The following is a 12442-nucleotide window of genomic DNA, read 5'->3' as shown; positions in this document are numbered from 1 at the left end:
CTAACAGTAAAATGGGAACCAAAATGAAGAAAATTCAATAGCCAATGAAGATGCTTGGGATATATTGAATATAATTATAACTCAAGCTTTGAGCGCATGAGTCAATAATTGTGAATGTCCATTTAACTGAAGAGAATATACAAAAAAATTCCATTCGAAAAAGGAGAAGTTTCTATGAATGTGACCAATGTCAATGGCATCTTAGTGGCTCACAACAGAATCTCATTGGAGCATTGCAGCTTCCCGAAAACCATCTCTATCATTTGGAATGCGGAAAAGATGTAAGCTTATATTTATTACGTTATTTCCCCACTTCAAAGAACAATCATAGAAAGACATGGTCATCGTTTGTGTAGTATACTTTAATCTAACATAGGTACAATAAAATAATAATTAAAGGTATTCACTCATCAAACAAACAGTAAAAAAAATCATCTCATAAGTATTTACTTTCCTCCTTTCTGTCGTTAATTAATAATAAACACGGTTAAAGGTTGATAAAACCACATGAAAATATAATGCCATCCGACTCAATTTTTTAAAATATCATTCTATTTTAAATGGATCATTCGTACAAAAATATCACTTTGATGCTCCTATGAGACCAAAATAGATGAGACCTGAATTTATGATATGCCTGCAAGAATACGACCGCAGTACGCAAGTAATAATAGATCAATTTTGAGAAAATGGGTATTTTGTATAACAATTGACTTACTCCCCTTCATGTGACGGCTATTATATTTTTTTCAGTGATTTCCTCAGTTGGCCAAGTTTGAGGTCATTTTTTAACTGCCTGCCTGCAATCCAAAAAAGTAAAACTCTCTATTTATCTTATGCAATATCACAATGGCATCGTATAACCCAGCATTATCAAATAATCATCAATAACCTGATATAAAAATCGGCCACGGTGTAGCTCTCAGGTTTGAATGCTGGGTAAAAAGGCATTCGATCGTCAATATAGATTAAAGATTTTGTTGGGAGATCCTAGACTCTAGGTTCAAAACTTCAGTGCATATAAAAAACTATCCCAAAATTCCCTCTCGAGTCATAAATAATTTAAATTAATTAAAATAATATAAATTTAAATAAAAAGCATGCATAAGAGAAAGAACCTAAAAAAATAATGCAAATTGTAAATATTTAGGCACAGAATCTACCTCAAGTAGTTTTACCTACAGGGTAAATACTTTACCCTTACCCGAATACTTTAAAATTTTATTAAATATTTCGCATGTTCTATTTAATTCGTATGTTTTGGAATTAAAGTTCGATACCTGAATATTTCAAATGTTTAAAATTTTTTGCATGTTATTCCTCTTTTATATACTTTGTACTATATTTACTTAGACCGGATACGTTCTCGGAAGAGAATTGTGTGATTTTGAATTATTCTATGAAATGAGGTTTCAAGCCTTTCGTTCAATGAAAAATGTTTTTTTCATAGAATATTAATTTTTTAATCTGTATTTAAATCAACTGCGCTTTTACCGAGAATTCATTCATTCAAAGCCCGAGAGCTACAATCCTACCGTGTTTTATGGCGCCTACAGAGGTTAATATAGAGGTTACACATCACTAAAAAATCACACCAAATCCATGTTTTGTAATAATATGAACATAAAAGGTTCCGTTTGTCATTTTACCTTTGCAGATTGCTATGGAAATCGGTTTCGTAACTGACCGAGGTAAACTTTGTGAGCAGGAATATATAGATTTTTCTCGGACTTATTTTTTACTTCCATTAAAAGCCTTGGCGACTGTAAAGTAAAACTTGGAATGTTCAACTCTTTGTCCAAAACGAAATTCTATGATTCATGGAGAGGTGACTAGCATTTCAAATACACGGAAAAAACATTATTTAGTAGCCTAATAAGAAAATGAAAGTTGTGTTAAATAGGAAAGTTCATTAAAGAATTGAATAGAATAATTGAATTATGTCATTAAGGGAAGAAGAGGAAGATGAAGGCAGGCATCAAAGATAGATGTAATGAAGGAAAAAAGGCAATAGCAATTTTGAATGGCTTATTATGGAGACATTCATCATCTTTTGAAAATCCTTAGAAAATAAAAAATAATAATGGTGGAAAGAGTAGTAACTTAAAGCTGTGAAGAACGGCCACTTATGACACTCCGAGTTTTTGGCAGATATGGTCGAAACTTATTTAGAAGCGATTCTGACTTTCACAGACTAACTGAAAACCATACAAGAGCGCTCCACATAACAAAATTCAAGTAGTGGTAAATACTATGCACAAGAAATTGATGCATTTCAAAACTTTTACGACAATTTCTATCCATCATAGCAATAGTGAATTTTAAATATCTAATCGCCAAGTAACGTACACAAATTTAAAAATCATTTCTCGATAACGCACCAGTATTTCAGGTACATAAACAATGAAAGTAAAAAATTTTTAAGTTATTTTAAGATATATAATTCATGTGGCAAGAGTACTCCATTTTGGAACAGTAAGACATTGCGTTGTTCCGGATATTCATACATATGTTTGAGGCCATTTGACTCGTGCAATCATATTGGAAATACTATCGCATTTCAAGCACTCTTTCATTTCGATGAGAACGAATAAAAATTATTCAGGGTCTTCTGGCATTTAAAAATCTCTCAAGGAGGCGGAAGTTTAGGAGATCATAAATCAATCACACAAGACAACACCTTGAAGGAGAAAAAATGATGAACGATCAAACTTGAGGAATTTTCCGTATCCCACTCCGTGGGCTGGAAGTAATGGAATCAAAATGGAATGGATGACACGCGCGCAAGACGAAACACTAATATTGGTAAACGCTTCCCGTGATCCGCTAAATCCATAGCGGCAAAGCAAAGCGTGCCGCGCACGCCGCCCCAGGAATACAGTCAATCCAATCTTTCGAAGTAATGGTACGTGATCGGGGGTGGATTCGAGCGAGGGGTTGCTGCCAATACTATCGTATCACCACTACGGCGGCGGCTAGCGGAAGAATTCCACGCGAAGAGAGAAGAGAGAGGGGGAAAAACAGCCTCAATTTAAAAATTGCCGCGGCGAAGTTTGGTGTGTTGTGGTGGAGTGGCAAGTTGAAACATCATCAAAGGGAAAACCCCTCTTCCAAGAAAGCTTTTCGAGTAATTAAAGCTTAAAACTGACGAAGAGAGAGATAGAGGTAGGGAGAGAGACGGGGAGTGTGGAATGGGGTGCGAAGGAGGGCAGGTATATGTACTGTGAGCGGAGGGGGGAAGATTGGAGAGTTGAGCTGCAGAGATCGATAATGAAGTGCGGCGTCTGTCGGTCAAACCATCGCGGCGGACGCAGGCAGGAGAGAAGGCGCCGCCGGGAATCGAAGCGAGGACCACGAACACCAAAATATTACCACCTTCATTATTTGTCAATGGGTTTAAAACTTTTGTGTTATAACTAGCGTCTTGTGGCTTAAGAGTGAACCTTTCTTCACCTCTGCTCTATTAGTTCTGAAAAGGCCCTCGGCAGAGGAGAGGAAACCTTGACTTTTAACCCTTTGAGTACCAACTGGTTTTCCATACACTATGCTAAAAGTGCCAAGGCATTTTTGCTGATTTTGAAGTAGGTTAGGAAAAAGAATTAGGTCTCTAAAACAACTGAAGGTATACATTCAAAAAACTTTAAGAAATCTTTGTTACATGTGGTTTCACCTTATTAACGTACTTATTATTTTACGAAGTTTTGGCAACATGAGTTAATTTTTATAATTAAAAGAAAATAGTTAATGTTAAAATAAAATGAACACTGACTATTGAATTATTAATGAACTATCAGCATCTAAGAGAGACATTACAGGAGGAGCACTATCGCGTTCCTGGCACTTTTCGCGAGAGATAGGAGTAGCGCGATAGCGCTCCCCGACACTCTAAGGGTTAAGCCACGAGACGGGTTATAGCACAAAAGTTAATTAATTGACATCTCCACCTTCCATCGTGATATTTCGATGGTATGGTATTTGGAGGAGGCGACTGACAGTTGAGGTCATATGCACCATGAGGAAAGTGTAGGGAGCTATATTATAAGGGTGGATTGAAACCCAGCATCTGCATTGGCCTGTTATTAACGAAAGATATTGAGAAGATTACGCCTTCTGACGGACTGAGTGCTGCGCCCCCTTCGGAGTATTGAAGCAGGGATCGGGCATTTCGTCAAAACTCTCCGCCAAAACCGGGATTTGAACCAAAACCAACAGATTGAAAAGCCATCTAGCCATCAGCCAAGGTAATTTGTGCCACTGGTATGTTAGCGAAGGAAGGGTGGAGAGAAACCCGGCGTCGGAATTAGCCTGCTCTAAACTAAAGCCGCCAAGGGGACCACGGCTAAACGTACCATCCGACGGACGGAGTGTTGCACTTGAAATGTCCTCCACACAACACTCAAGCAGGGATCGGGCAGTCTCTCAAAAATATCCCGGAGATTTGAACCCGGAATTAAAATCCATTTCCGAAAACAAACAAAAAAACAGCTGAGTAATGCTTACTTCGGATTCATCGGAACATTGGATTTTTTCTCGAGCACCAAATTTCAAAATGTCGCATTTTTCAAGAAATTTCCAATCACCTAAATGGAAATTTGAAAACTTACTCAAATTTTTATTAGAATTTTTGGAAAATACAAACATAAAATCATTAATCATTTCATCCTTTAGAACAATGCATCACTAGAAAAATAAAAAAATAATTTATTTCCTTGCCAACTATTTGTAATGTATTTTTTTACCTTTGCTACTTCGTCCTATTAAGAATGTTATCATTTATAGCAGCACGGCTGTAACTCCATTGCCGATGTGTCTCAAGGCATGGATAAATCTGCAGCAAAGACGCCAAAGGGAAAATATTTATCGGAGAGGGGGGGGGGCTACTATTCATCGCAACGCCAATCAATCGTTTGGAGAGCGAAATCGTTCAATTAGTCCTCGCGTTCCATTCCTTCTGGTTTAGCGCCATAAATTCAATTACCTACGATCCAGGGATTATGCTTCCAGGATATATATGAGCGCTACCCGCGAACGACGAATCCTTTTTCAGCGGTCTTCGGAATCGGAGCCGTGAATAACACAAATCAGGCGAAGGTAATAAGATTTAATGGCGGATTAGCATTATCTACATGAAATAAAATATATCGAGGGAAAAATCTGCTGCTTAAAACAAAAAAAAATAATTCGAAATTTATTTCCCAAACCAATTAGCGCTCTTTAAAGCATTAAATCGTTATTCGATACAACGAAACTCTTCGTGAGGCCTAATTAATTAATTGATTTATTCGTAGCCTCGTTAATCTAAATATTTAGTCATGACTTACAATCATGGATAATGCCGAAATATTCACTCTACGGTGTAGGTAATGGAATCATTTTAATGTAAGCGATTCGTTCACGTGATGATACCAATGCAATTACATATTCCCCCATGAAATACGTAGGGATTTGTTTGCAACGATGAGATTCACAAGGAAACTAATTTTGCAGTCACCTGTTTTCAAAATGGATTAGCTTGCATATTTGGGTTAAAGGCTCAAACTCAATGAAATTTTGTGAACTCGCTTGTATAGAAATAAAAAATATATCACTACATTCAATTAATCTTGTGAGAGGGCATTGATTCAATTCTTACCAGTCAATAATGCTGATAAATACATTATCGCATCAAAAACTAAAGCCTTAAAAATGTATCATTTCTCTTCTTCCCAACTGATTGTAAAAATATGTCTATGATAAGGGAAGTGGTTTGGACTCGGTAAACTTCGAGTTCCACGAGAAAGATTTATACGTCGATATCTGAGATCATAAAATCGAATGCCCTTAAGTTCAAATAATTGAAATTAATAATAGAAAACATTGAATACAAATGATTACGTTTGGAAATCCATCAATTAGTCCCTGAGGAGAGACTTCTCAAGTAATAAAAAAACAGGTCTGATAATTATTCTCTCATCGCTAAAAAAAACTTATCATGTTGACTGAACCTAGCAAAGCGCATAATACAACAATATCACACTCAAAAAAGGATTGGATGTGGCATCCAATTTTAATTGGGTAAGTGAAAGTTGGATGCAGTATCCACTGCAAAAGACACGGCAGCCAACGCGATTGGGTGTACTATCCAACTAAATTGGACGCTCGCAACTTGGTTGTAGGGTCCACGCGTTGGTCCCCACACCAATCTTGAAGAGATCGCTCATCCAACAGTTGGATCCCACAGCCAACTCGGTGGTAAATATTGCTTCTACGCCAGAGCCATCTAGCGATAAAATCCCATACAGTTCTTAAGTGCACATGTTTAGCGTGCTTGGAGGTAAGTAAATGGTTTTTCTGTTTGCTCTAGCATTTGTGAAAATATAGCCATCCATTAGCATAATACTTTTTTATATTCTTAGAACACTTGAAGACGAGAAGATATGGATAGCCAAACTAGGGATTTTCTTGATACTTTGGACCTGACCAGTCTCGTGGGAAAATTTACTGGTAAGCTTGCTAGTTGTACTTCCGTTACTATGCGCAACTCTTATTATATTTCGCCGTTAAAGGTTTTATCTTGTTATTTGATGTTATCCTCAGGTTGGATATTGTGTTTTTAACCCTTGTTTTCTCGAAAATAATTCCGGTCAATTTTCAATGACTGCCATATAAATTATGGTTTTTGTTACTAAATGAATGAATACATTTTAGCTTGCATTTAGTACATGTGTAGCATAATATCACTACTACTAAATGATATATTGGAATTCTCAATTAATCCATTAACGAAAATTTTCAAGCAGTTTTCCACAAATTCAATATCCACTAAATGTGTCAACTCGAGGATCATCACCAGAAGCCAGACTCGCATGAAAGATGTGACATCATGTGACTCAAAAAAGGCTATAATGATATAAAAATTTGTGGAAAAGTACTTGATAGTTATAATTTATGGAATTCATTATCAATGATAATTTCATGTAAACTATAGCCTGAGTATCACTATGCAAGGTGAAATGCAGTCACTTGTACACTAATTATTCAAGGCCTGTACCCTAAATGCATAGAATATCATGCGTATGAACTGCAATTCAGAACTGTGTATCACGAAATTTAGAACTCAGGTCGATATAGACCTTTTCTGCCCGTATTCGAAGCTGTGTAACATATCACAGAATTTTTTCTACCATTTTTCTCCTGATATACTTACTCTTGATGTTTACACGTGCAAAAAAAGATGCTGATTTATGTAATGCATTAATGGCTTGTGCTAAGAGTAGGAAGTTGCTGACTTTTCATGTATAACCTAGGCAACTAACTGTAAAAGAGGAACCAATGAACGAAACACGTATTTAATGGTGTAGAGATTTTAAGTATGGTCAATAACACTATTTAGCAAGAGTATTACCTTATCATCTAAACTAACAGCATTCTTTCTTTGATCTAAGAAATAATTAAAAATGGAATCTTAAATAAGTTCTTTTTCCAGCATGAGTATATTTAATGGCATAGTTATTTCTTTTTGCAGATGAATACATTGACTATACAAACCTAATGATGTTGACGAGAGAGGACGTTGAATGTCAAGTGCCTCCCATTAGGCCTTCAGAAAAAGTAAATGAAAGGTGATAAAATACTTCATGTTCGGAAGCACGAAGGTAGTATCATTTTAAAAGGATGTAGACTATCATTTATTATTTGAATTGACCTTAATGTATTTATGAATTTTGTGACTATTGAAAATCTTTTTCGTGAAGATCATTTGATATATGTACGTGACTATATATGTCATCAAATTTCTATTGTGAGTGTGAGCCCCTTGCCAAGATTTGCCACAAGTCAAATTTGAATATGCTCGCGATACAGTGATGGCTACAGCCAAAATTATGTTTTCTAAGAAATTTTGAGGGACTACGATGTTTGTGTACACATACGCCTTCATTTATGTTTAGCCCCTAACAAGTGCCCTAAGCAAAATATGCGTTACACGTGCTCATACGTTGCCTCAAGTATTACATTAATTAGTTGTATTTAAAATATCTTGGGTAATTTTATGTGATAGACATCGGAAAATTGGTGAAACCTCCAGCTCTAATGTTTCTAGCATTCTAATCATTATTCAAAATTTATACCATGGAATTTGGACTACCACTTATTAAATTTGTACTTACATTTTGCAGAATTTTCATCTTCCTGATATCTATTCCCGATATTTGGCTGTTGAACTGTGTATATGTCGAAACAGGGGTTGGAATGACTGAGTTTTTGGGAAGTTTTTATCTATTATGTTTTGCACTTCTTCCTGAAGTTATAGGAGGTAAATATTCCACTTAAGAAAGAAAAGGACTCTTTTGAATTACATTAACTAGAGGTGACATAAAACAGGTAGTCTAAAAATGCAAACAAAAATAACAGGCTAACTGAGAACAGAATCGGCACAACTTTTGCCTATTAAACCACACTTTCAAAGAAAACGAAAACGAACACACACAACTTCAAACCATTTGAATGTACAAGAAGCACTGAAAAACTTCATCTTCAACACATGAATCAAAAGTACGCACAGTTAATTCCTTGAAAATCGTGTGTGAACTCATTTCACTCCGTTCTTCTCGAGAATCTTGCCGTTACTAGAAGGACGATTTAAGAGAGATAGTCCACTAATGCCATGGTCCACTAAGACTGATTCAGCTGAGGGACGAAATTGAGGTCAAAAAAATGCATTTAAGTAAACAAGAAACGTCACGGACCATCTCCTTGAGAGCCTAATATTAATGTGTGGTAAACTCACGAGACACTAATAGGTCTCATAGGTCCCATGCGGATATAAATGACCACGCCTGGAGTAATCACGTCTAAAGTAGTCACGCCTTCGTAATCGTTGCCATGATGAAATAGAAAATAAATGCCGGTTAGTAAAAGTAGAAAACTTTTAGCCACAGATGGAAGCAGTTAGAATCTCCGCTCTCATATGAGCCCTTCGAAGCCACTTAAACCAGGCCCAAGTGGACATTTTCTGTCAGACAAAAGTCCCTTTGCCTTTAGGGAGAGTGCGTCACCGGAAACTAATGTAGATTTTTTAATTGATAAACATGAACTAGGTAAAAGGACGGCTAGAAGATGAGGGGCACTTATACTTCTATTCCTCGCCAAAAACACCTCATTATTAGGGAATATCTTATTAGCTCTTCTTTCTCATTGTACAAATAGAAAAAATACAAAAACTCTAAGGTCTTTAACATCCTTGTGGAAGGCATAAATTGTATGCATAGGTATGGAAATGAGGCTGATGCAGAGGTTGGCAAGCATAGATTTTTTTTACTCTATTTGGAATTCTTGAAGATAATTTGGGGTTAAATGACATATTGGGCTAGGTTACTACAGTTTAAAACCAATTATTTCATTGATGTAAAAGTCAAAAGCAAGTCACACAGATTTGCAGGAGAGGAAGGAAAGTGTACGGAATATTGAATGTTATGATGATGATGATGTCTTGGCAGGGTGGATAAATCTGGCATTGTTGAATGTTCTGTTTGGAAAAATGCGGAAAATTTTCAAGAGTATCTTTGGCATATGTACTTTTTATATTTCTTTATAAAAAGTTTCTTCCATTTTTTAATAAAGGCGTATCTTAAAATATCATTTTTATCTTTTATTAATTAACCTAAATGCAATATTTAAGGCATTAGATTTCATAGTGTGACCTGAGGTGAGTTATTCTTAAAGATAATGAGTTGCAGTGCAAAATGACGAATCCCAAAATTTATGGTAAACTGCCATTTTTGGTAACCAAATGCATTTTATAACTCTAATTAACGGTAAATTTTTCGACTGTTCGTCGGAAGTGAACGTGGCAGAAGAAATATCTTGTAAGGATAATATAATGTTACTTTCATATGGCCTCACTCAGTGGGGTAGCCAAGAATTTCGTTCGGGGTGGTCAAAAACCAGGGGGGAATTTTTGATCGACAGAGTTCTGAGAGAAGTGACTGATTTTGAATAGTACAAAACTATTCGAAATCTAAAAAACTTCATTTTTCAGAGAACTTTTTTTGTAAATTCATGATTTTTCAATATTTTCATTTGTGAAGGAAAGCAATTGTGTTTCCATATTTCGGGGGAGGGTCCAGACGCCCCGGACCTCCCCTCTCGCTACTACACTGGTGTCACTAGTGATAATAATAATATCCGCTAAAATATTACCCATTCATTAAACGCTACGGCAACAATTTCCCAAAGCTGCGGCATCCAATATAGATGGGCGTAAGACCCAACGACGCTGGCTGTGGTATCCAACGAGTTGGTTGTCACAGCCATCTCTTACCCAGCCATTTAAAATGGCTGCCTCATCCAACTAAATGGATGGCGCCCCAGCATCCATTTAATTTGGGTGTGGGATCCAACTCTTGGATATCACAACCAATTTTTTCTTTCAGTGCAGAGCTGCATTAATATTTTAGAAATGATATTTTAGAACTGCGTTTTAGTCCAGGTAATATGCATGTAACATGCAATAATCATAGCCTACAATATACATGTAGAGATATTATGAATGCTATTGTGCTGAGATGAGGAGGTGCTGAAGTATTTGCGGTGCTAGGAACAAATGCATAGACGCTGCGAACTGAGCGAGGGAAACCCATTACTTGACCGCTTCAACCGAGGAGTTAGTTGTAGGGGTAATATGAAGATGCACGGCATTGCGATTATAAACACCAAAATACAGACTGTCCCAAGGGTCGTGTGTCATTTTTGACCTCTAATTTTAGTAACTTTGCATCAAGTAATATTCATGAAAATTTGCACACTTATAGGGAAAAGTCCTATGTTTTGTTGAGTGTAAGCAAAATTTTAAAATTTTGACCTTTTGGCCTCACAACGTGGGTCCAAACCAAAAATTTGAATTTACATTACGGGGTTTCAATGATTAAAAAAAATCGAGATAGAAAAAAGTCTGAATTCCATTGACCAAGATATCAATTCTTAGGTTTTCTGGCACGAGAAACCCGAAAACAACACTTTTATTTGCAAAAATTTAACCGTTTACCCAGTAAGGTCACCTTCAAGGTCGTAAGGGTGGCAAAAAGAATAGCATACCTACAAAGGTGTCGATCCATGGGTTTTATAGGGTGCCCAAGTCAATTGTATTGTCCAAATATCCGTATTATTCACTTCATCATACTTTGACCTCCAAGGTTAATACGGAGGTCAAAGTTCATAGAGGTAATCGTCCGGCTATCGTGACAACCAACGTGTCGAACCATAGGTTTTGAAGGGTGCCAAAGTCGGTTAGGCAGTTCATAGATCCGTATTGTTGATTTTTTGACCTCCGAGGGTCACAATGGGGGTTAACGTCCGGCCATCATGACCACCAGCGTGTCGAACCATAGGTTTTAAAGGGTGCCAAAGTCGGTTTTTCAGTTCATAAATCCGTATAAGAGATTTTTTTGACCCCCGAAAGTCATAATGGGGGTCTAAGGTCATAGAGTTAAACGTCGGACCATATAACTGATAACTTCAGGCTTTACTTTGTGAAACCACTCTATATTGGGAATAAAGAAATAAAACTTTGTAAGGTTCACTATTATTTTAAAATGTGCACGACCCGGGTTTCGTAACGTGGTTACATCTTCAGGTGACTGATCTCACATACCTCTTATATTTATACACACATATGACAGTGAGGACATATATCGGAAAGGTTCCCTTGTTAAAATAATAGTGAACCTTACAAAGTATTATTTATTCATTTCCAATATAAACACCAAAATAGTTTCAAATATCGAAAGCTAAAGGAACTAAATTTTAATGCGATCGGAGAAGCACATTAGCCACTTACACTTATATTGCTGTAAATGCTGAAAATTTCCCTTCACCTTATGTAACAAGAAGGTGAACAGGTTAAGATTTTTAGGAGATATTTCCGAAGTCAAAATGGATATCATATTTGACTTTTGAAATTAATATTTAAGCAGTTTAAGTATGCAGGAGGTTATTTTAAAATTATCAATGCCTTGATATCAACATTTTGTAAACCTTGCTTTAACATTTTATCTCAATGCTTATACCAGTTGTCCCTATATTTATATCTTAAATAGACTAACATGTTTTCTAAAATTGATAATCTTTGACTTCAATCAAGTGTTACCGCCGGTAGCATTGTTTTCATTTTACGTTTGCACGATATATTTTTTACTCATTGCAAGTATGGCCCATTTCGAATTGCACAGAGAACATTATCTCGGCAGAAATACGGATTATAATTTAAATAACTATGTACCTCTTTCTGCATGACATATGTTCCGAGGTTAGTGAGGATATATAGCATAATGTCGCTAAATTGTGTTGAGGATATTACTTTTAAGAAGTATAGCTACAATTGACTTTCCTTTGACTTATTTTGCTAGCCAAAAGTCCATTTAATCAAAAAGTCCATACTGAATCATCCGATTGGCATTCATTCATC

This window comes from Ischnura elegans, chromosome 6 (assembly GCF_921293095.1).
Source record: "Ischnura elegans chromosome 6, ioIscEleg1.1, whole genome shotgun sequence".
NCBI lineage: Eukaryota > Metazoa > Arthropoda > Insecta > Odonata > Coenagrionidae > Ischnura > Ischnura elegans.
The sequence above is the reverse complement of the archived record's forward strand: the minus strand, read 5'-3'. Positions refer to the sequence as shown.